This window comes from Phalacrocorax carbo, chromosome 12, assembly GCF_963921805.1.
Source record: "Phalacrocorax carbo chromosome 12, bPhaCar2.1, whole genome shotgun sequence".
NCBI lineage: Eukaryota > Metazoa > Chordata > Aves > Suliformes > Phalacrocoracidae > Phalacrocorax > Phalacrocorax carbo.
This window is the reverse complement of record NC_087524.1, coordinates 7,811,535-7,833,848: the sequence shown is the minus strand read 5'-3', so window position 1 is coordinate 7,833,848 and position 22,314 is coordinate 7,811,535. Positions and strand designations below refer to the sequence as shown.

Below are 22,314 nucleotides of genomic sequence, written 5' to 3'. Positions count from 1 at the left end.
TAGGTGGATCTAGAGACAGGTGTGAGAAATCTAAAATTGAAAGTAAAATAATTGGAAGAAAAATCAAATTGCAGCTGGAGTATTTCCTCAGCCTCTCCTCTCCTTGTCAGGTGCAGCTAAGACGACAAATGGCAAGACAGTAAAGTCTCCCCAGGCTAGGGTTTGCAACTGGTCTACTTGGGATATTACTCATGAGACCCACTGCCGAGGTAAATGCTCACGATGGGAACAGCCCACGTCAAGTGCTCGGCACAGATGTGCGTTGATGGTGCCTGGAGAACACTTGCTTGGCCAAATTACACCGCAGCAGCAGTCAGGGCTTTCACTCTCGTATTCATCAGCATGAAAATTCACTCCAGCTCCCTCTGCTGCACTCTGATGGGTTCCCTCCTCCCTACACCTCCCCCTGCAGAAGGGTTTTCAGTTACTTTCTCCAGATCTCATCACAGCTACGAGCTATTGCCCAAGTCCAAGAGTAAGTGATATTCACTCATGCCAATCAGAGCTGGTGGAAAGAAAACCTGCCTGGAAACATCCTTACTTCTTTAAACACACAGGTAAAGAAAAACACTCTGAAGGGGATGGGAAGTGGAAGAAGGAAAAAAAAAAAAAGACAGCCACAAACAAAAGGCCCCAAACAGTCTGCAGATTCACTGCAACATTCCCAGGCACACACCTCATCAACACAACAGATGCAGTCCTTGTGCAGGGGCAGTCACTCCAGCAGCTGCTCCTGCAGCATCAGCACGTACTTATCACAGGGGGGGCTTCTGCAGTCTCACCAGCCTTGACAGTCACATCGGTGAAGTGAATTCAGCAGGGTCCCTGCCAGGCTTCCCATCCCCTCCTTTCTCCAGAGGAGGGCAAGCAGGCAGGTAGAGACATGCCCAGACTCTTCCTATTTCAATCTGACCAGAGAAGCAGCTCCTGTGAGTCACAATCACACTCTCCATTACCCAGCCTCTCGAACACTGTGGCTTTCAAGTTGCATGTTTCATGCCTGGATGGAGTCATATTTACACTCCTACAGGACAGACTACAAGCTATTGAAAGAAAAGGGAACACAGACTTACAACAACTTAACTTCTGGCTTGACAGAAGGTTTGGCAGCTCGGAGGGGTTCAGTGCACTCACATGGTTCCAACATTTACCAGGGAACAGATTTAGCATTCATTTGTATCCACTGCTGTGAAGCACTTACACATGGACCGCCTGCTCACAAGTCCCTGCTCAGATCTGAGCTAGTGGAGCGGCACCTGCAATCACAGCTGGGATTCACCCAGGGAAAGCAAAACTAGCAACCAGCTGCCACTGCAGAAAGAATCAGCAGACATTAAGGAAGAGAAATAATTCAAGTCTCCTTCCCCCTTTCCCTAAAGGTGAATGGACAACTCTTCAGTGACTAGAGTATGAAGTTCAGCTGTTAAATTTGTTTTAAGAGAGCTCTTTCACTGCAAAGAATTCCTTCCCAACCTGATTTTCTGCAGAGCTTTCCTGAACCTGCAAGCAGCCTGGGGCAGAGGAGCATGAAGAGCTTGGATTCAGTCCTGGCTCTGCATAGCCAAGTTCTTACTGCCCAGCGTATGCTACCAAGACCAGGCTTTGCACATGGTACAGCTCCTCCTCACACATCTGCTACGGGAAATTCCATCATTACCCAGCCCAAGCTGCTGGGCAATAGCAGCGCCTTCCTGCATCAACTGCACCGATATGTCTCTGCTATTCTTCCATCTCTCAAAATCCATCTTGTCCCTGGGGCATACTTTTAGGCAACTGGCCTCCTGGGCTGCTGAGTAACAGCTGGAATTTCACTTTGCAAAGCTGCCTCTCCACAGGCATTTATTTGATCCTGGAGACAACAGGGGACCGGAGCTTTTAAACACAGTCTCCCCCTTACAGACAAGAGAACAGCGGCTTTGCCATCATTAGTTCACACACCAGCACGTAACAGCGGAGCCTCGGCCATGCTTTGTTTTTACTGTGATTGCCTTGATTATTGGGATATCAGCCAGGACCTTTATGAAGGGGGAAGGGAGCATGTAAGCACTTGGAAAAGATTTGTGATGTGATGTGCTCTACTGAGCTCTTCATATCAATCATAAAAAAAAAGACAACCCAAAACCAAACAAACCCTTTGTGTTTGGTATTCATGAAGCACTCGCATTTTCAACACAGGACGGAAACAGTAAAGTGTCAACTGAAAGACAAAACACTGCAGTTCCCCAACTAGCCTGTGATAGTGTATGCACTTAGGTATTTCCACACCATAAGTCTCCCAGTGGGGCTGGCTGCCATTTGTCATACAAATTTCAGAGTGCTTTTGGGACACAATTCTCTAGGGACTAGAGAGATGCCACTTTAGCAACACTGCCAGACACTGTCAGATCCACAGTTCAGCAGTCAACTGGCAAGAGAGGAGACTGTCACTGGACAAGGGAAGGATGCTGAACAGGCAGAAGGTGAAACAATGGTTCAGGAATTAAAAACAAAAAAGGTTCCCAATGGCTTGTCTCAGCTTGATGCTTAATGCTCCAAGGAAAACCACAAGTGATCTCCACTCTTTATTCCTCGATCCCCAAGCGAGAATCCTTTACACACTAGCCATGCCAGTGCTCTCAGAAAAAACATGCATTCTCCTGTCACGTCTTCATGCAACTCTTCAGAGAGCAAGCTACCTAGACACCCTGGTGCGAGAAGCCACACAAAGACACATACAAACCTGTATTTTCTTCAGGATTAACATCCTAGAACACTTGCATTTATTTATTTGTTTGGGAAGGAGGGAACAACTGCAGAAAAAACCCAAAGTGTTCCACCCTGATGTGGGAACCTAAGTGCCAATGAATAATTTATTTGGATTAGCTGTATTAATCACATTATTAGAAAGTAAAAGTGGGGTCTGCTATAACAGGTGTTGTACAAATACAGAGTGGGGGGAAGCCTCTGTCCCAGAGAGCCCACAATCTCAAATTCAAGAGAATAAAGAAAGCTCAGAAACTGAAAAAAGCATGCTGGCAACAGAAACATAACAGTGCTGTTACTTACTGAGTGTCACGACTCAGAGTTAAGTTAGAGATAAACCAAGGATAGAAAAACACAGAAAAGAATACTGAAGGAAGCACAGAGACAGGGAAACGGAGACAGAAGGGCAGATAGGATCAAGAAAAACTAGGGTGAAAAGACTGCAGGACAGAGATGATCAGAGTAACAGCACCTGATGATGGGGCATTCTTGCCCTCTGCAAACTGGAAAGCTCTGACTGGTGGAAAGTTTCTACTTTGGCTGTTCTTGAGGCTGCAACAGTCCTGAAGTGACTGTTACTAGTCCTTTCTCCCTCAGAAACACATGGGCTGGAAGGTGAGAAACAGAGGAATCTCCATGTGGGCCCTATTATTTTTTTTCCCCCCAAACAGGGATGTCTCCCAGTGCCACTTTCACTTGGAGCTATGACGATAGAGGGGTACCTCCAGGAGAGTTGCATTCCCCCTCTCATTGCCTTCACTGCACCAGGGCTTGCTTCTGCAGTGGCTGCAGTACCTCTCCAGCAGGTAACATTTAAAAAATTATTTCTATTAAGCCTTTAAAAACTGCCTTGGGTTACTCCCTGATAAACAGAAACAACCAGTGCTGCCCTTCAGAGAAGCTCAGAGTAAAACAATTTCTGAAGATGCAGGGTCTGCTGACAGGAAAGGACTCCTGTGAAAACCGATATGGCATGCATGGAAAGAAAAGATTTAATTGATTCCTTAGTTTAATTTGCCACTAGTTGTAACATCACATGTGAGAAATGAAAAGCACCGGCAACACTAACCCACCGGTCCCTTAGTTCATAGCATCTTCCAGTCCATATGCACCCACCGTGGCAAGGAACACCACCCCGCCTGTCTTAACCTCGCAGCAAGCTGGTCTGGGTCCAATGTGCAGGGAAAGCAAAATCACCACGCTCAGGCAGGCAGCGCATCTTCAGCACATCTCCTCTGACCTCCAAACTCTCCCCATCAAGTTATTGCAGATGAGCTGTCTAATACCTACTCCTGCTTGACAGCAGCTACATTTCCAGAGTCCCATAAGACAACACTGTTCTCTTGTCCTGAGCAGTGAAATTAAGCACTATGGGGGTGCTGAAAGTAGGATAAGGGAAGAACAGAAAGGTTGCAAAGCTTATTACAGAGACAGGAATGCTGAGCCATCACTTGCTGCATGAACGTGGTCTTTGCACCTACTTTACAGGTCCAGTATGCAGGGTCTGGCATCAAACATTCTTGCAGATACTCAGACATTTCTGTAAGCTCACTTCTTCCTACGTCCTGTTACAGTGGAACAGAGAAGCAGCAACACTTGGCTGGTATTTACCCCTTCACAGGAAATCAAGGGTGGCTTTATACCCACTACACACGTTCATCTTCTCAACTGAACGCTCATGCCAGCACAGCACAGCGCACCGGGCAGCAGTGAGTGTCTGTCTTCACCGAGTAAAGCCGAATGCATGGCAAAGATGGCCAGTTCACTTTCCCTCTGCAATAAAAACTGACAGTATCTGAGATGGACAAATACTCCAGCACGCACTAAGCTTGTAGTGCCATAATAAAGGCTAGGAACAGGCAGAAGCAGGAAAGGACATAGTTGTCTTTTATCATGCTTCACTTTACAAAGCTGCTGTACTACCAAAGGGAGACCTGAGATACGGTGGTTATTGTTCAGGAACAGGAATCACTAAGTGACCAGTTTCTCTCTGATTTGCTACAGCAGCTCCTTCTCCCTCTCACATGCCTTAGCTTCTCCCTTTAGAAAATAGGAATAAGAACAATCACCTCCACAAAGTGTTTTAAACCAACATGGTGAAAAGTTCAGAGTGTTTTACTATGTGATATGTTGGAAACTGCTTAAGTATGAGGCAAAAAGTAAATTACACATAACAGAGAGACCAAAATGAATACAAACCACCTAGCCCCTTCCCCTGTTCATGCCATTGCAATCATGGATGCTGAAGACCTGTGCAAAACTCCCAGCCACAAGCCAGCCTTCCTGCAGCAAGGTGTGTCTCAGCAAGCTGCTGTTTGGGGCAAGGATCCTGCTGGCATTGCTCTCTTACACGCACCCGGCACTCAAGACAATAAACCCCCATCTGTTCAGTGCCTGCAACAATTAGATTGAGTTACTCCACATGTACAGCCCCACCTGGCAGGAGGTGAGAGGATTTAGATTATTTTAACACATGTCCATGAGGCATTGCTATAAAGTACACATACCTGCAATACCTAAGCTGTGTGCATCAATTAAAAGCAAGCAAACCCCCTGGAATGGTGCACTAAATTCTTCCCCTCTACTGTGGTTTAACACCAGCCTCTTAAATTTCTTCTGCTCCTGCACTTCAGTGAGTACTGACATTAAGCTGAAAGTCCACAACTCACAGGGGGAGGCATCTTCCAGACACAATAATAAACTGCAGGGGAGAATCCAAGACAAAAAAAGGATATTTTAGTCAAAAGCACTTGGCTTTACAGCTCACTGAAAATATCCGAGTCAGCACTGCTGCAATTTCACAGAAGAAATAAGCCTGCTACACCTGTTCAATTCTGCCATACTGAAACCTATTGATTGCGATGACAGGCTCCGTGGTAGAGGGAGATACATGGTCTATTTATTTAATAAGGAGGGGACAGAGGAGTGCACACGTACCAACTGAGCTTCTCGCAATTCCCGGCATTGTTTTACCAAGCCCCATTATGCATGGGCAGAAGCAGAGGATGTGTTTTCTGACCCACCACGCAGCTCTACAGTGCATCTTTCCACTTCACTGTTCGCTGGATACTGGCATGCTGCCTGGTATCATCACGGTTTGCAGGATATGCCCATTTTCTCTTCTTACAGTTCATGTCTGTACATTTAAGCCATGCAAACCAAATACCTCCCACCCAAACAACCTCTGTCTTCTTAACTAAGGAATTCCTTAGGCGAGCAGTTAACTCTTTCAGGACAGTTGCATGACCTCACTGAGGAGTACAACTCAGTGAATTTATCCACGCAAGTACTTTCATGTGGTCAGAGCATCACTGGAATCATTCTTGCAAGACTCTCAGACACACTCACAGCTCAGGCATCATCAAGATGCATTTCTGTTCCCTCTTCTAAACAAGCAGTTTAGTTAATTATACATAACCAATGGCACTGCTAGTTTAACTGATATGAACGACAAAGTAGAATATATTGCCTATGTGTGGGAAGCGAAAATATCTATTGATACTACCCTGATCTGTGTTCCCACCCTTCTGCTGATCTGTTCTTCTACAGCAAAGCTATGACTTCATAAGGCACATTTCATTGCTCTGAAACACCCGGCTACTAGCAGTGAGAGTATAGCAAGAGTTTACTTTTACTGAAGTAAAAGCATTAAAAAGCCAATCCTCCACCTCAATTCCAGTGAGCAGCAGTGAACTAATACCTGCTCACCTCCAACTACAGATTGGTGCAGTTTGACAGAACACGGGAACATCACAAATATAAAGCCGGCAATATGGGCTTAGGCTGCTAGGCACTAAAACCTGCAGCTCAGTCCAGCATGTCCGAGATGTGAGAGCTAGCCATACCAGGAGGGATCACTACACCAGCACATGGGATGTTTAGGCACAAACATCACAACGTCTATGCTTTTACAGTTGTGTTACCGATTTTGAAATTTCAACCAACTTCTAAAACGAGAAGCCCTCCTAGGAAGGTTTCTTAATATACACTTTTAGAAAGTGCCTACTGCCCTAGGTCCCTGGTCCTGCCTCAATATCTGCATGGATCTGTAACAAATAATATTAATATGGAATTATCTTTTTCAGAGTCCAAACAATCTTTTCTGTAGCACATGTTCCCCAGTCCTCTTATCTCATATATACTCGTTTGTCCAGACAAAGTTCTTCAGATGTGCCAAACAAGCAGAAAACACAGTTCATGGACCAAACAGGCTATGGTTCTTTTAATATTTAGGCATCCTTTGACGCAAACAGCACAATACTCTCTAGTAGCCAGGTGTTTTAGAGCAATGAAATGTGTCATAAAAATACTGCCTCAACACTAAATACAGCCCTTTGGTGACTAACTACCTTTAACTCCCCCATGTACAAGGAAGCCTGCTCTCCAAAACAAGCAACAGGGTATTAAGAAACAGCTGAGGTGAAACAGCTAATGGCAGGGGGGAACTGGGGAGGGGGGATATAAAATCATTTGACAGTCATTTACCAGACAGGCTTCCAGAGCCACCCTCTCTGGTTAAGACCTGAAGTAAAGAACTTTGGGAAAATATTTAATCTCTGCAATCCTTATAAGCGGGTCAGCATGTACCCATTGCTTCATAACTCACATTACAGACTGCCATCCAAGCCTCCTGAGAAAGCAGACATTGCAAAACTTCAAACATGATCAAAAATTTGATGACATTTTTTAAATTACATGAAATATTTTAAATTGCTTTTATCCCTGTTAGTATCTTAATTAGTATTTTATCATAGGATCTTTAACTTTAAGGAAAGCAGGAAGTGTAGCTTATTGGATGCTGCGCTTAGTGCAGAATGCCATATGGACTGCACACACCAGCTTCCAAACACAGCAAGCAAAGAGCGAAATGTAGAAAGTTTATAAGCCATCCCACTGGGACCTTTTAAATTTCCCTGAGAAAAGCAATGAGTGTGGCTGCTAGTCTAATCAACTTAGTAAGCACTTGCCATCAACTCCATTTCATCGAGATAGTGTGGAAATGACTCTTACTACCCCTTTTTGGTCAGCTGTGAACTGGCAGGTATTGCACATGCCCCTGAACACCCTGTTTGCAGGCAGTGGCAGCAAGCCACAAGCCTCTCTCTTCGGGTCACATAACATAACCTTATTCTACTGACTCACAGTAAAAACTGTGCCTGTGACAAAAGTCCCAGAGGGAAAGGAAAGCACTGAAGCATCAGTGCTTGTCTGGATTCAGTGAGTAAAGGGTTAGAACAACACAGTCTAGTCCTGATGTAGCTGGGTATCAGATCACATTAAGGGGGGGAAGGGTAAGGAACATTGCCTAAGCAAGAATCAACTACAGTCAAACCTACTTTGCAAAGGAAATGAAGTTGAGTCCCACAATGATATCTAATTAACTTAATTACACCCAGTGTCAGCAATGGCTGTACCTGCACAGCCATGTAAGTCTAAATGGAGCTCACAATCTTAATCTTTCAGACACTACCAACTACCATGCAGACCAAACCCCATTATTTACTGTCCAATCCTCTAAAAATACCAGATGCTGCAAACTTCACACTATCTTCTCATCAGGCAGGTGCAAATGAGAATCATCTTTGCTGAGAAATGCCTGATGGAATCAACTAAAGCAATGCCTTGCCTTCCAAAATCCAGGACCACGACTAAAGCATGGACTCTGATGACACCCCCCCCACGTGAATACTATGTCCTCAATAAAGATGTCATCACACATCATTTGAGACAAGGTGAAGTTGGTTTTCAGTGCCAAGGAAAGCTGTAGAGCCAAACACCATTACACCTGAATGAATGGTACCCTTGTTAGGATATTTATTTCATGTCTGAAAGGCTGGATGATCTGTAGTTGATTAACATTCTCTTTTCCTGAGACACGGTGTCTGGTTTATGGACTAGTGGAGAGCTTGATCTCATCATAGCTATCTAACTCCTTTGCTGTATTTCATGTGTACTCATTTTCTTTCCTATTTAATTCCCTTAACCAGACCTGCCTCCCCGAAAGCCAAGCTCCCGCCATCCCAATATCTGCAGATCTCACAAATCTACTTCTCAATATCGAAGGGGTGGTGACCAGATGCAAGTGATTTATTGCAGCTGAACAAGTTAATAGCTGAGTTACTGACAACAAGGGAGTATATTAAATCCATCATGACTGCAGAGTAAAATGCCATACCTTAAAAACTAGGCTGTGCACATACTCTCATAGTTTATCAGACAAAAGAAGAACTGAGGTCAACCCATCACAGCCCAACTAAGGGTTGGGGTTTTTTGGTTTTTACTTTTATTTTGCACATCTTTATCCCATACCAAATTTCAGTCAGATCTTGACAAAAAACATTCAGCTGAAGTGGACTGTCCTTGAAGGAAGGACATATCCAGCATGCTTTGGGGGCAGGCTTTCTCATGGCACACAGAGGATGAGAAAACTCTTTTCTTTTCAAATACCAATGCTCCCTGCTCACCCACCATCATACCTGACGTATACCACCATACACCTGCACTCACCTCTCCCTCAAAGCTTTGGTTTTGTAATTCATACCGACATTTATTTTTTCTGCTCTGTTCTTTGCATGGGTGTTACTGAAAGAAAGGCCAGTGAAGTACATTTTCCTTTTCAAAAGTGAAGTCTGGTTCTCCAATCTAAAACAGCGGAGCACCAAACATTTCAAAGCTAATTGCTGATGTTTTCCTATTGAGCAAGTCAAAGAAAAAGCCCAGCTCCTACAGTGTTCTGTTCCTGATAAGTCTTTCGTGCCTTAAAAGTGTTAAAGTGTTTTTCAAGGCTCTTAAGAAAACATTGCAAAAAAAAAAGCCACATGTTTTTTAATCAGTTACATGTGATATAAAACACGTGGCAGAGGGGATCTGCAAACAGTAAGGAGGCCGGGACTATCTCTATGAAAAGAGAGCTAAAGGTTTGCCTCTGCTTTATAAGAGATAATACACAACTACACACTGGACAGGTGTATCAGTTCTGACAGGGCAGTGACTTCAGATATAAGCTAGTTTCTTTGCGAAGCTTAAGCTGCACAATTCTTAAGCCAGCAGCACCAATTAAGCCTTCCAGACCTTGGGACAACCTCCAAGATTGTGTTTTATCACCTCCCTTCTCTTTTTCAAAAATACAAAGCATTCATGTATTCAGTTTTTGCTGACAAGGTTTGTAAATGCTCAGCAGGTGGTGAAGACCACACAACTTCCCAAGTTCAGGAACCAAAACTGGGGCAACATTAAGAAGTGTTACCCATAATCAAATGCAAATGCAGGAAACAACAAGCAAAGCTGATGTAAAGAGCCAAATATGCTCTTCCTATTTGCAAAATACCAAAAAGGAAGTCACCACACCTTGTTGCATTAATTCCTGTAAACTCTACGTGATTCAGAATTGCTCCAGCGAACACCAAAACATTCTAACCATTAAAAGGCTGTTGAAATCTTGACTTCTTGTTTTACTATTATACTTGCATTGGCAAAAATGGAGTGTTGACTACTTGTTTTAAGATATTTCATTTTTCCTCAGTTCCTTTTAGCTCTTCCATTCAAAGACTGATGGCAACGCTTCTTTCCTGGTCAACTCACGGCAGCAGGCCTATTCCTATCCCTGCCTTACCCCACCACTCTTCTGTCTCCATGCAAGGATCTTTTCCCTGGTGCTGCTTGAGGACCAGTGTTAACAATATCATCTCAGCACTAGAAATGTTTGAGATAACAGTGTTGCCATACACTATGAAGGGAAAGCTGCTCAGTTTAAGCATTTTGGGAAATATGGAGGAACAGGCATCTTAGAAAAAAGGCATTCAGCCCATGTACAGGTCACTATTACAGAGTTTCAAACTGCCAATAACCACTGCGCGTGTCTGAGTGGTGCTGCAGATTCCCCCACATTTAAAGAGGTAAAAAGTGTGCATGGCTTTTATTACCTCGGCTAGCATTCGTTCTAACCATATGCATAATTACTTACTATTGATAGGCACACACTTAGAAATTTCTGACAATTTAACCCAGCTCAAATGCTGCTCTAGCCTAACTGATACAGCATTTATTGCCAGGGAAACCACTGTAAAAATCTTGCTCCAAAAATACTAGTCAAACTTGCAGCAGAAAACCTGTTAGTGCAACATTAAGCAATCAAGCTGCGTACTGTTCACCTACCAAATCCTATTTTCCCTTCACCCAAAATGTACTTGCTTAAGTCATCATTTTCCTGACTATATTTAAAAAGCAGTCTTCGTCACCAGGTCTCCAGAGCTGTGTAAGTTAGCTTGCATGGCAAAATTTCCTTGTCTGTTTCAAGACTCCTAAAGAAATTAAACCATGCAAGTCATTAGAGAACTTTATTATTTTATAGAACAGGTCAAATGATTACAGAACCTGTTCAGTATCAAAGGGATTAACTGCTGCTTTAACAGCCAACATGTGCTAGCTGAGCAACACAGCAAAAATGATAAGGACTGTGGCATTTGATGTTAATGAGCAACGACACTTACCAGTTTGAGAGCGCCAAGGCTTGGCAACATGCTTACCTATATAAAAAACAGAAGACTGCATAAATCTTTCTCCGGAAGGGGAAAAAAAAAAAAAACCCAAACCAAAAAGCAAAAAAGGAAAAAAAGAAACTTGAATGCTATCTAAAGGGCAGAACTATATTCAGCTTCACAGACAAGCCACATTGTGATACTCAATAAGAAAGATCAAAATTAGAACCAAGTTGAAGATACCTTTCTTATAAAGGATTTAAAATTCAGAAGTCTGGCTTTGTTTCAAATTCCAAGTGAAACTCTATGATCTTTAACTTCTCCATTAAAATTTAATATTTATCCTTAATTTGAATTGATCAAAAAGCTTTGGACAAAATTCAAGATTTCAGTTCAACTTTGAAAAACAGGATTTGGGAGAAAAATTGTGACATATCAAACTTTCCTGTTGAAAGCATCCAACTACTGAAAAAATTGAGGTGAGCGTATTTCAAAATAAGAATTAGCAAATATTGAAAAGTGTTTATGATTTCAGCCTTCCACTGGAAAATGGTTATATCCAAGTTCTTTCCAAGCTCTCTCTAAAATAAACCCGCTGGCTCCAGCACAGAGTATTTTGTTGCACAGTGCATGTATACACACAGCAGACCCACTAGGCACTCAGGACTAACTGGTCGCCTCTGCTTTCTAGCAGGGCTCTTCTTGCCACAGAGCAGAAAGTCCAGCTCAGGATCTATGGATCTCTAAATCTTCAGGTGCTGCACCTCTGCGTTCAGATGAGACGTACAACTGCTCTGTACAAAAACGTCACTGCAAGATAAATGTGGCAGAAAGCCAGAGGAGCTGACAGCCAGACCAAGTTTGGGTCATATTATCCTAGGCTGGCAAGCCTGTTCATTGCTCAGCACGTTCGCCATTCTGCCTTAACAGGAGCCAATATACTTTCCCTGACCTTTACTTCCCACAATTCACAGAAAGTCTGAAAAATTAATATTCAGGTGACATCTAAGGCTTCATTCCGCATAGTGACGAACAGAGAGAGCCAGCAGAGGAACAAAGAACCTCTCCCTCAACACAAGTGGCACAGGAGAACAGGAGTAAACACAGTGCTTAACCTGCCAAATAAGCAATGGCAAACCTCAGTGTCAAAACCTTAATGACTTACCACCCCAAAACACCTCCAACAGGCATAATTAAGAGGTGGTATGAAGAGAGCTAAGACCTGTAGCCCCTGTAGATTCTTTGCAGTTACATATTGGGGCAGATAATGAAAGCTCCAGAAAAGGCTCTGCTGGGCTTTTTTAGACCCTCCCTCAAACCAGCTCTTCATAACCCAGTAGCAGAGCCACAGCACGTATTAACTGCTTTTCCTGTTTCCTTAAATGGTTTTTATTTTATCAATCATACCATCACTTGTAAGTGTCTTTTGCCGTTTCAGGGAAACTGCAGGCAGGCAGTTGGCTGCTAAAGGTCATGTTCTCTTCCAGCTCGAGCAGCGGCTAGGATTCACCACAGCCCACTCAACTGGGGCAGAGCGTGGCACAGTTTACTTTCTCCTGATGGTGGGCATCATTAAGATTCAGTTACCACCCTACCTTTACATGTAAAGCGTTGCTATAAAAAGTGCCAGTTGTGTTCAAATTGCAGAGTACCTGCACACATGAAGATGGAGGCCTCTCAGGAGTGCTGGGCTGCAGACCCTGAAGCCAAGAAGCAGGACCTCCTGCTTCAAAGGGTGTCTTGACATCCTGACCTGAAGACTCAAGCATCCTCAAGATCACAGTGCTTAAGAACACCAACACTACAATAACACTTACTCTGTATGTATGCAGTTTTGAAAAAATAAAATTAAAAAAATATATAAACCAACGTATTTAACCCTCCTCTGGGTTTGAGGCTAATTTCCAGCATGATTTACTGCTCCTGTCTGTTAATTCCACAACTAAACACGGAAGGTTGAACAAAGATCGTTCAGTAAAAACTTATTTTAAAGAAAGAAATAGACTTTCTGAAGCACTCTAGCTTTCTTTTGCTATTACAACTTAGTGTAAAACTCTTGCCATTCTGAAACACAATGGGCAAAATCCCTGTTCCCATATAAAACCTGAAACATGTATGGCTGAAAGTATGTGTTACAAACGTGACATTTTTACCAGGAGGTTAAGCTAGTGAGTGATTTCTCCACACTTCCTTACAGCTTAACTCCTCTGCCCTGGCCCACACTCCCTGAGCATAGCCATCATGGCGACTGCAAACTGCAGATAAGAGAAAAGCTTGCAGCCTACTGACATCATCTTGAATCTCGCCTCTGTCCTATGGTCTTCAGAGCAACAACTCCTCAAAACAGGTCTCAGGACAGCCTTTCTGTTTAATTCCTGCATGGACAAATTTCAGTAGGTCTAAGGCTGATGTACAGGAGAATTCTCTCAATGCAAAAAATACAAGCCTGAAGCACAAGAATCCAGAGTGCATTCGTTAAGTTTTAAATGCAAAATGAGATCTTTGATCCAGTCTTTAACTGATTCATGAAACTACAAGTCAGTAGATCAGCTTATCTGAACTTCCGTGTATCACAGGCTGTTGCATTTTTCGACATTATGCTTGCACTATCTAGTCTCATGCCAGTAACTAGCTAGGGCATCTTTCACAAAGGTGTTCTGTTCAGATATGAAGAGGGGAAGAAAATCAATCCATTCTGTTGTTTACTGCAATGGTTAATTACCTATTAAAAACAGGTACCTAATTTGCAGTTTAAATTTGATTTCAGTGTCTAGCCTTACGTTCCTTCTCTGTTTTGGCATTTTGTGTTCTCAAAGATGCTTGAACACTCTGAAGAGCATACCTCTGGTTTTGTTTTAAAGAGATCCTGAAATCTTGAAAGCATTTTTACTAGCTTCTCATACTCCAGTAAGAAAGGACAGGCTTCTCTATCCTTTCTCTAACTTTTCAATATATGTTTTGAAACGGATATAAGACAAAATTGCAAAATATATATGACCATAAAAATCACTTTCCTGCTAATATTTCAAGGGTCAAATAAACCTCTTTAGCTGAACATTTCACGAGAGACCTAGAGTAAAGCTGCCAGTCAATGCTTCTTGAGTCACTGCTTTTCAAGAAACAGCCCCCTTTTGTAGACTGGCACTTTTTTTTTTTTCTTTTTTTAAATGAACCGCACTGCCTGACAGGTTAAAAAGCAATTCAGATCACACCGCCTCATCTACTTCATGATTTAACCTTCTGCCAGTCTTCCAGTAACTTGCAAAATTTATCAGAAATTCTTATGTCCTTTCTGATCACTGAAAAACTTACGATGTAGCACTATTTTCATACTCACCACCTAAGGAAGTGCACCCTTGACATCCTTGCCTTCTGGAGATGCTCCAGAAGTACTTTGTCATGCCACTTATCCTTGGACTCTGCAGCACTGTTATTGATGCACACTGCTAGCTCCAGAAACACTGAGTTTCACATGTCCATAGAACTTTAGTAATAAAACTAACATACAAAGGTTCTTAACTTGTGACAGTAGAGAGAAGAGGTATTTTTCTGTTTGTGCAGATGAGCTGTAATATATGCAGTATCAGCAAAAAATACTTGAAGAACTAACAGGGAAAATTTAAAGCCAAGTCTGGCCAGCAGCCACCTTAAGGACTTCTGAAGTCTCCCCCTGCGCTGACGTTCGAGAGCTCTCCAAGTTCCTCTGGGGACCTGGAGTTCCTTTGGTAATGAAGGCTGACATATGACCCGAATTCCTAAAACCTGTCTGCTGATGGGCAGCCTGGTTCATGTGGTTTGTCTGCTTTAGCCAAGACAAAGTGACGTTTGACGCTAAACAATTTGAGCAGAACTAGTGAGTTCTGAAATTTTCTTATAGCTGTAGTCTGCCATGTGCTATTGGACCACATCAGCAGTTTTGGGGCCATCAAGTGCAGAAAAGTGACAGGAAGACAAGTCTCAGCTCTGAAAATAGGCTGTATCCATGTTTCCTCTCAATTAACAACGCTAATAGCATGTAAACACATTCTTCATCTTACAACTGTGGTAACTGACATCAAGTAACTGCCAGGAAAACATTGATTAGAATGAATTGATGAGCATATAAATACATTGTCTCTCCTCTGCAGGGACCACTGTCCGTCAGTTGATCTCTCCAATGCAGAGAACCCAAGCTGCCATGACCACACACCACTTAGAAGAAAAAGTCACCCTTGATATGCTGGATATTTCTAATGGAACAGCCTAACAAATACCACATCCCTCTACCTTTTTGCTTTCTTTACACATAACTGACATAAAATAGAGCAAAAATCCAATTAAATTTCTAAAAACAGGTCACCTCTAAAACTCCCATATACTTTCTACAAGTCTGCCAAGGAGTTCTCATACAGATCTGGACCTAGTCCAACCTGAAATCATTTTGATGCCCTAAAGCCCATGGAATCTCAAAAGGACAAATTATTCATCAATGTCCCCTACTAAAATGCATACTGCAACGTTGCTAGCACAAAATGGCTGTTTGCTATGAGCGGGCAAAATGATTTATTTAGTATCTACACACATATAGCTTCTGAAGCACTGCAGTCCTTCTAACAAAGAGGCATACAAATGTGAGGATTATGCAGATAAATCACAGGTACAGGACTGGATTTTACTGTACTTCCACTGTGTGTGTAGATATATGATTTACAACTAGTTTCAGATGAAGTTTTGTACTATTTTAACATTAAAAGCTCTTGTTTTATAAAGTTGATTACTGCTTTCAAATACCTATCTTCCTACCCCTGTGTATTGACCAATACATTAAGCTAGAACAAGACAATATACTTTTTGCTTCACAGCTACTTAGAAACTCCTAACATGATTAGATCAGCTTAGTTCAACCCAGACCAAAATGATTTCTGGGATGTTCCTACAGCACATTTCATCTAGTACATCTACATTATTTATGGCATTTACACAAGGAGAATTTAAGGCTTTTATAAACTAAGACATAAATCAATACAAGCTCTTAGCAGATGGGGCCTTAGTAGGGTTCCACAGCAGCATCATTCCACACTGAGCAGACTCTTTCAACTGAATAACTGGTAACACAAAAGAAAAGGTTTGCTTAGAAAGCCAAGAATTAGAGGCACCCTCGGCACCCAACTTTCCATGAGTGCTCTGCCTGCCTCATTTATAGGCTAAACAGTCCGGGCTAGGTTTGCATGTAATAGGTCACTTAAACTGCTTCACAACATCAGACTGCAAGCAATGCGATAGCTCTTTTTCATTTCCCTCCCCAAACTAAGATAAAAAGGCTATAACACAGATGGCTTTCCCTGTTAGAGGCACCATGGACTGGGGAAAAAAAATGGATGGGAGGCAAATTCAGCTTGGCACTCAGTCAGGTCGGCAGTGTCCTCCAAAGGAGACACTTCTCAGCCTCCATTGTCTTGGTGCTTGTTGTAGGCAGCACAGAGGGGCAGAAGTGGCCTGCAAGACCAGCACTGGGCAGGAGAACCAGCTGGAGCCTCAGCTCCTCAGTGCAGGAAAGACTCTCCCCACCTCCATACAGATACAGCCCACAGCTGGGCCAACATGGGACCGCAGATGACAGTAAGATATATGGCTTCACATCCACCTGTTTCCAGATAATGCTCTTCTAATTCACATTGCTGGTCTTCACTGATAAACACTCTTCACACAAAGCAGATCATTATTTGATGCACTTACAGCAGAGAACTCCCACCCTGATCTGTTTGTTTTCCTAACCCATCTAAGTTGTGCACTGAGAATTGATTTTTTTTTTTTTTTTGATTTAGCAAAATCAAAGTTTGTCTTCAGAGATTTCGGCAAAAGAACCTTTTAGACATCTATTTATAGAGCAGTGCATGAGATCTGCAGTAGCCAGAAAGAAAAAGGAATGAATGACAAATTATGCAACATAAACTTCCTTTAGAACAGTAACCTGCAGCAGAAAAAACCTAATTACATCCCTATTCAATTCCTTGGTCTACAAAGGCTCAGTAAAAGGATTTGTCCCCTTAATAAAATTTTAAAAACCTAGGGCTTTTTTTATTTTTTCAAATCAAAGGAGTCTCAAGAGGTCCCACCAACTCAGCCTTCTTTACCTGACAAACAGTAGGCTACCGAACTTAAGATCTCCCTTCCCAACCATTATAGCTGGATCAGGGCTAGCAAGAAAGAAAAGATGACGAAAAAAAATCTGTTAGTCATAATTAAAATCATGCCTTGCTCAGCTGGCATGGGTTTTACTTTCATGAGATTTATGAGTTCATGATCCTGACAGCGCTCCATGAGTTCTTTCTGGAGAAAAAAGGAACAGTGAAGATAATGACTGAAATTCTAAAGTAAAATCATGAGGGAAGAAAAATTATCTTCCATGATTAATCATCCTACTCTCCTCTCCACCAGGGCTCCAGAAAAACAGACACTTTTCTGCAACTCCCAGAAAAGAGCAAAAGGCTGCTAGACAGGAGCCGAGCTCATAGGAAAGTATAACCTTCTTCCTTAGACACCCCTCTTCTAAATCACGAAGAATAGTACTTCCTGTACACGCACAAGCAGCAGCGGAAAGGCTTGGAGGCCTTCTCTTCTGTCCACAAAGCTGATGTGGGTCAAAACCTAGTTAAGAGACTCCTTCAAATAACAAAGAACCCTTACAGACACCTAACGTGGCAATTCAGCCTTCTCGACTTGAAAGTAGTGACAGATTTAACAAACCATGTGTATAACCTAGATGGGTGATTTTAAGTAAAATGTAATCCTTCCATCCTGAAAGCAGTGGGATGGGCATGCTGGCATGTTGCCTTATCCTTGATAGAGGCTTTGAAGCAAATAGCTGATTCCTAAGAGGCTGCTGACAGATACAATTTATGTAAACATTAAGAATTGCCATACTGAGTCAGGTAGCAAAGGCTGGCTCAGTGTCCCAACTTAGAAAGTGTCTAGAAATGGGAGCTCAGGTAACAGTACAAAAGCAGAAAAAGAATAAAACTATACTGACCTAGAAAGAACTCTTACTTCCAGCCACATGCTGTTCAAGAGGATATGTGAGACAGAGGTGATGTCTGTATGATCAATAACCCATGATGGAATTTTCCTCCATTAATTTGTATAATCATTGCTTTAAATTCACATAACCTTTTAGGTGTTCCACAGCTTAACTAAGTTTTGCAAGAAGCGGTCTCTCTTTGGTTTGAGTTTAGATGATCTTCTGATGCACTCTCTTCTTGTACCTCAATATTCTCTGCCATCTCTTCCAGCCTGAAGACTTGTCATGTATGTAAGTGTACTTCATAAACACATCTGGTTCCATGCCTTCATTCTTGCTGCTCCTTTCTGAAACTTTCCTAGTACTACTACACCTTTTTGAATTTTCTAAGCTCTGGATATACAGCAAATGAAAGACTAGGTTAATTAATACAACAACTTGCCCTGCCTTTGGGAATCACTTCCAATAGAAGATAATATACTATTTCCTGAGGGAGAGGGGTTGAGAAGCAAATAAATAAAAAAAGGTTTTATAGCTGGGCAAGAGAAAAGCTCCACTTTAGACCCAGAGACTTGAATGATTTTAAACACCACAACCACCAGTTTAGTTGGTGCATATTCAATAATTCATCTAAAGCAGTACAGCAGCATAAACAGTAAAAAAAGAAAAAAACAGAAACCAACAACTTTACAACAGAGCCACTGCATTGTTGCTGTGGGACCATTAGGTTATGTGCAAATCCCAAGCTTAGCGTTGCAAAAGGATAGGGGTTACTTTGGGCATGGGGGTGGGGAGGGGTGTAGTTGCACATGTGGTCGGGTCCCTGAACTAATGAAGGAAGAATGAACTAATATCCTAAAGGCTGGGGCAAGTTTTATAGTGAGAACATAAAATAGCTTTTTCTTAAATTTTCCTTAAATTATTACTGCTATCCTCCTCTAATAATTTTAGGCTGTTACCACAATTCTGGTGCCGTTCACCTTCTTGTGTTTCCATTTTGTAGGTTTTGAGAAAATAAGCCTTGGGTGTGGTCAGTGAGTACAGAGAATGACTCCAAGAACAGGGAAAGCACGCGTGGTTCTTCCCTCCAAATCTGCCCTGAAACTTCAGCTGCATAGAGAATACCAAACTGCTATAGCGTTGATTTTTGAGGTGAAACAAAAAGCAAACATCTTGTCCACTCAGTGAGCTTTACACTTTCCATCTGAAGCAGAAAGATGAGCTTCAGCACCCGGATAAATTCCTGTTTGGGTGGCAATTCTGGAAATTTGCCTCCACAGCTTCAGTTCAGATGTTCCTCATTCCTCGCCCTAGACTGTCACACGGTGAACCTGTGCAAGGTCAGTACCATTGCTGTGGTCCAGCAGCACACCAAAGAAAACACAGGAAAATCTCAGAATCTATCTTCTACAGTGTGTGATATTTCTATAAAGGAAACCCAGAATATTTCTGGGAAAAGGGCAGTAAGATTATAAAACAGTGGTCAAAAAAAAAAAGAGACATCTTTCCCAAGGCTAGGAGATAGCATGCTGTGCTAAACAATTTAATAATTAAATTGAAGAAGAAAATACCATTGTAATTACCATACAAAAGAATCAGCATGGCCTGGCTAATCTCATCATGAAGAGATCGAATAAAGTAGCATGCGTTTTATGGAGCAATTTAATCTGGCAAGCAATTAATCGTAAGAGCACTAAGTCAAACGAATAGATTTCCCTTTAAGGAGATCGCATTCATCATCTGTAATGTATTCTAAACTGCAATTTGTTAGCCAGCCCCTGAATTTTACAGAAGACATTTACTGTCTTCCTTGAGTGAAGACGTGATCCCTGACTGACAGGAGGGAGTGGCATCAGTCTTTTCGAACCAGCTAGCCTATTAACACTAACAGGTTCTAAATCATTAATGCACGAAGCAAATAACTTACAAAAAGCATCTACAAGTTTTTACAAGCCTTATACTTTGGAAAACACTACAATGGTATTTACCAGACTATCTGAATCACATCCTAATCTACTGACCAACCTGATCTCCGTAATGCCCTGGAGCTGATAAGACCACTGATGGGGGCAGGGGGAATAAAAAAAAAACAAAAACAAAAAACTAAACAATTCAATCCTTGCTCATTTCGAGCCTCAGCAGGCATCCCTTACTCGGGCTCCTCCTGGTGCAAGCCTGGGATTCTGGCGCTCTCCATCCTCTCACATTCTTAGCTACAGGATAAGCCTTCCCTGACTAGTTTTAAGTGGAATTAGATCAGTGTAGATTGCATCGTTCTAACTGATCGCAAGACTGCCCCAGATCCTCAGTGCTTTTAATGTTAGAAATCCTTTCACTTCCACCCTTTATTTATTCATGATACTCCCTGCCCATTTGTTCACATTATAAACTGCCCTCCAGCTTCAGAAGCCGTTCTACGTCACTCTGTTTCCCACTACATTAGTAACCACTAGCTTTCACATTGCTGGATTGGGCAAAGCACGCACCAAGCAGCCTTCAGAAGGAAACAGTGATTCTTGTTGTTTGTGTCTGTGCCTGTCCCCATCAGAGTTTATTTTTCTGGAAGATGAATCTGAAGGCTTCCGCTCTTCCTACAAGAGGCTTTTGAGTATTCTCCTATCTCACCGTGTAGAGGTCATTTTTTTTTCTTCTGCGAGAGTGCACAGCCTGGATCACAAAGATGAGCAGGCTGAAAGCAATCAAAGATCTCATCCTCTAGGTGTCCTTGGGCCCAAACTGATTCCCCTCCAAACACAGCAAATGTTTTTTTAAAAAAAGTGTTATCAGACAGAAAGAGGGCCCTAAGAACCATTCAGTGCATGTAAGTTTTAACAGGGACCTCTAAACTTTACCAAAAGATAGGCAGCAACATTTAACTTCATCCAGAAACCACGCATAACTCACTCAACTGAAGTGAGGCTATGGGCCATGTGTGAAAAAAAGCTTGCTAGAGACATACAGCTTCTGCCAGTGCTGTCCTGCCCCACTGTCACTACAGATCAATTCAAAAGACAGATTTCTTCAGAGTAATGACAGGATGAGACCTATGCCTGACTGCTTTCAGTCTTCTTCTATCCTCATAATTTCCCTTATGCCTCCACTCAGATTGAAAGCATGAATGTAAAGTAGCCCCATGCCAAATCACAGTTAAATAAATAGTCCTGGAAATAAAGTGCAGGGGGGAGGGAAATCCACAAGCTATGTTCCAGACCAAGTATAGTTAGTATAATCTAATTCGAAAAACAGTTAAAACAAAACTTATATTAAACTGATTAAGAGAAAATGCTGCTTTACGGTATTGTCAGAAAAAGCATCAGGAAAAACTTATATAAGCAAAATTAATCAAAATACATATTTTGGTACTCCAGAGGGAAGAAAAAAAAAATACCAAAGAAACCCCCAAGCACAGCAAAAAGATGGCTACACTTGAGGAAAAATTCCCAATGGCTAAGCCTTTAAACTCCTCTAACCTGAACCTAAGCGCACAGTATTGTTTCCTCATGCCTGCCTGCTATATAACATCATACTTACAATTAAACCGATACCACATTAAAATGACAGCAAGTTCAGGCACAATTCATTTAACAATTAATCTACCCTAGCTATCATTTTCACTTGTCATTAACTGCCTCTTAAATGCCCTCAATTTCATATAACCATAGACTCTTCCTTTAAACATACACATGGGGGAATATGCCATTATAGGCATTATTCAAAGAAGCGCTTTCTATCCCCATCATCAACCACAGCATTAATCATACTGAGAATAGTTTCTTCTCACAAATGACTGAGTTGCATAGTTGGATCTCATCAGCAGGATCCAATTTACTGACAAGTTCACAGACAGCAGACAATACTGGGCATCTGCACCAACACACACTTAGAGTCCTCTAGTTTATACCCTTTACTGATCTTTCAGAGAAAGAAAATAGATGCTAAGCACCGCAAGTTCCCACTGATTTAAATAAGTGCTCTACTCAGCATCTTTCGCAGTTGGACCCAGGGTTAACATATAGCTCAGTGTACTCAAAGAAAACAAGCTTTCTTACTTCTTTTACCATTTGACCCAGCAGTGGAGAGACTGCTCTCTAAAATCAA

The 22,314-nt window shown here is 42.1% G+C and overlaps 1 protein-coding gene across 4 annotated transcripts in view; it reads right to left on the bottom strand.

Moving 5' to 3' along the window:
* ARMH3 (armadillo like helical domain containing 3) overlaps nucleotides 1-22,314 on the bottom strand; it is a 127,434-nt gene that overhangs the window by 34,781 nt on the left and 70,339 nt on the right. The gene's annotated exons all lie outside the window — the stretch shown is intronic.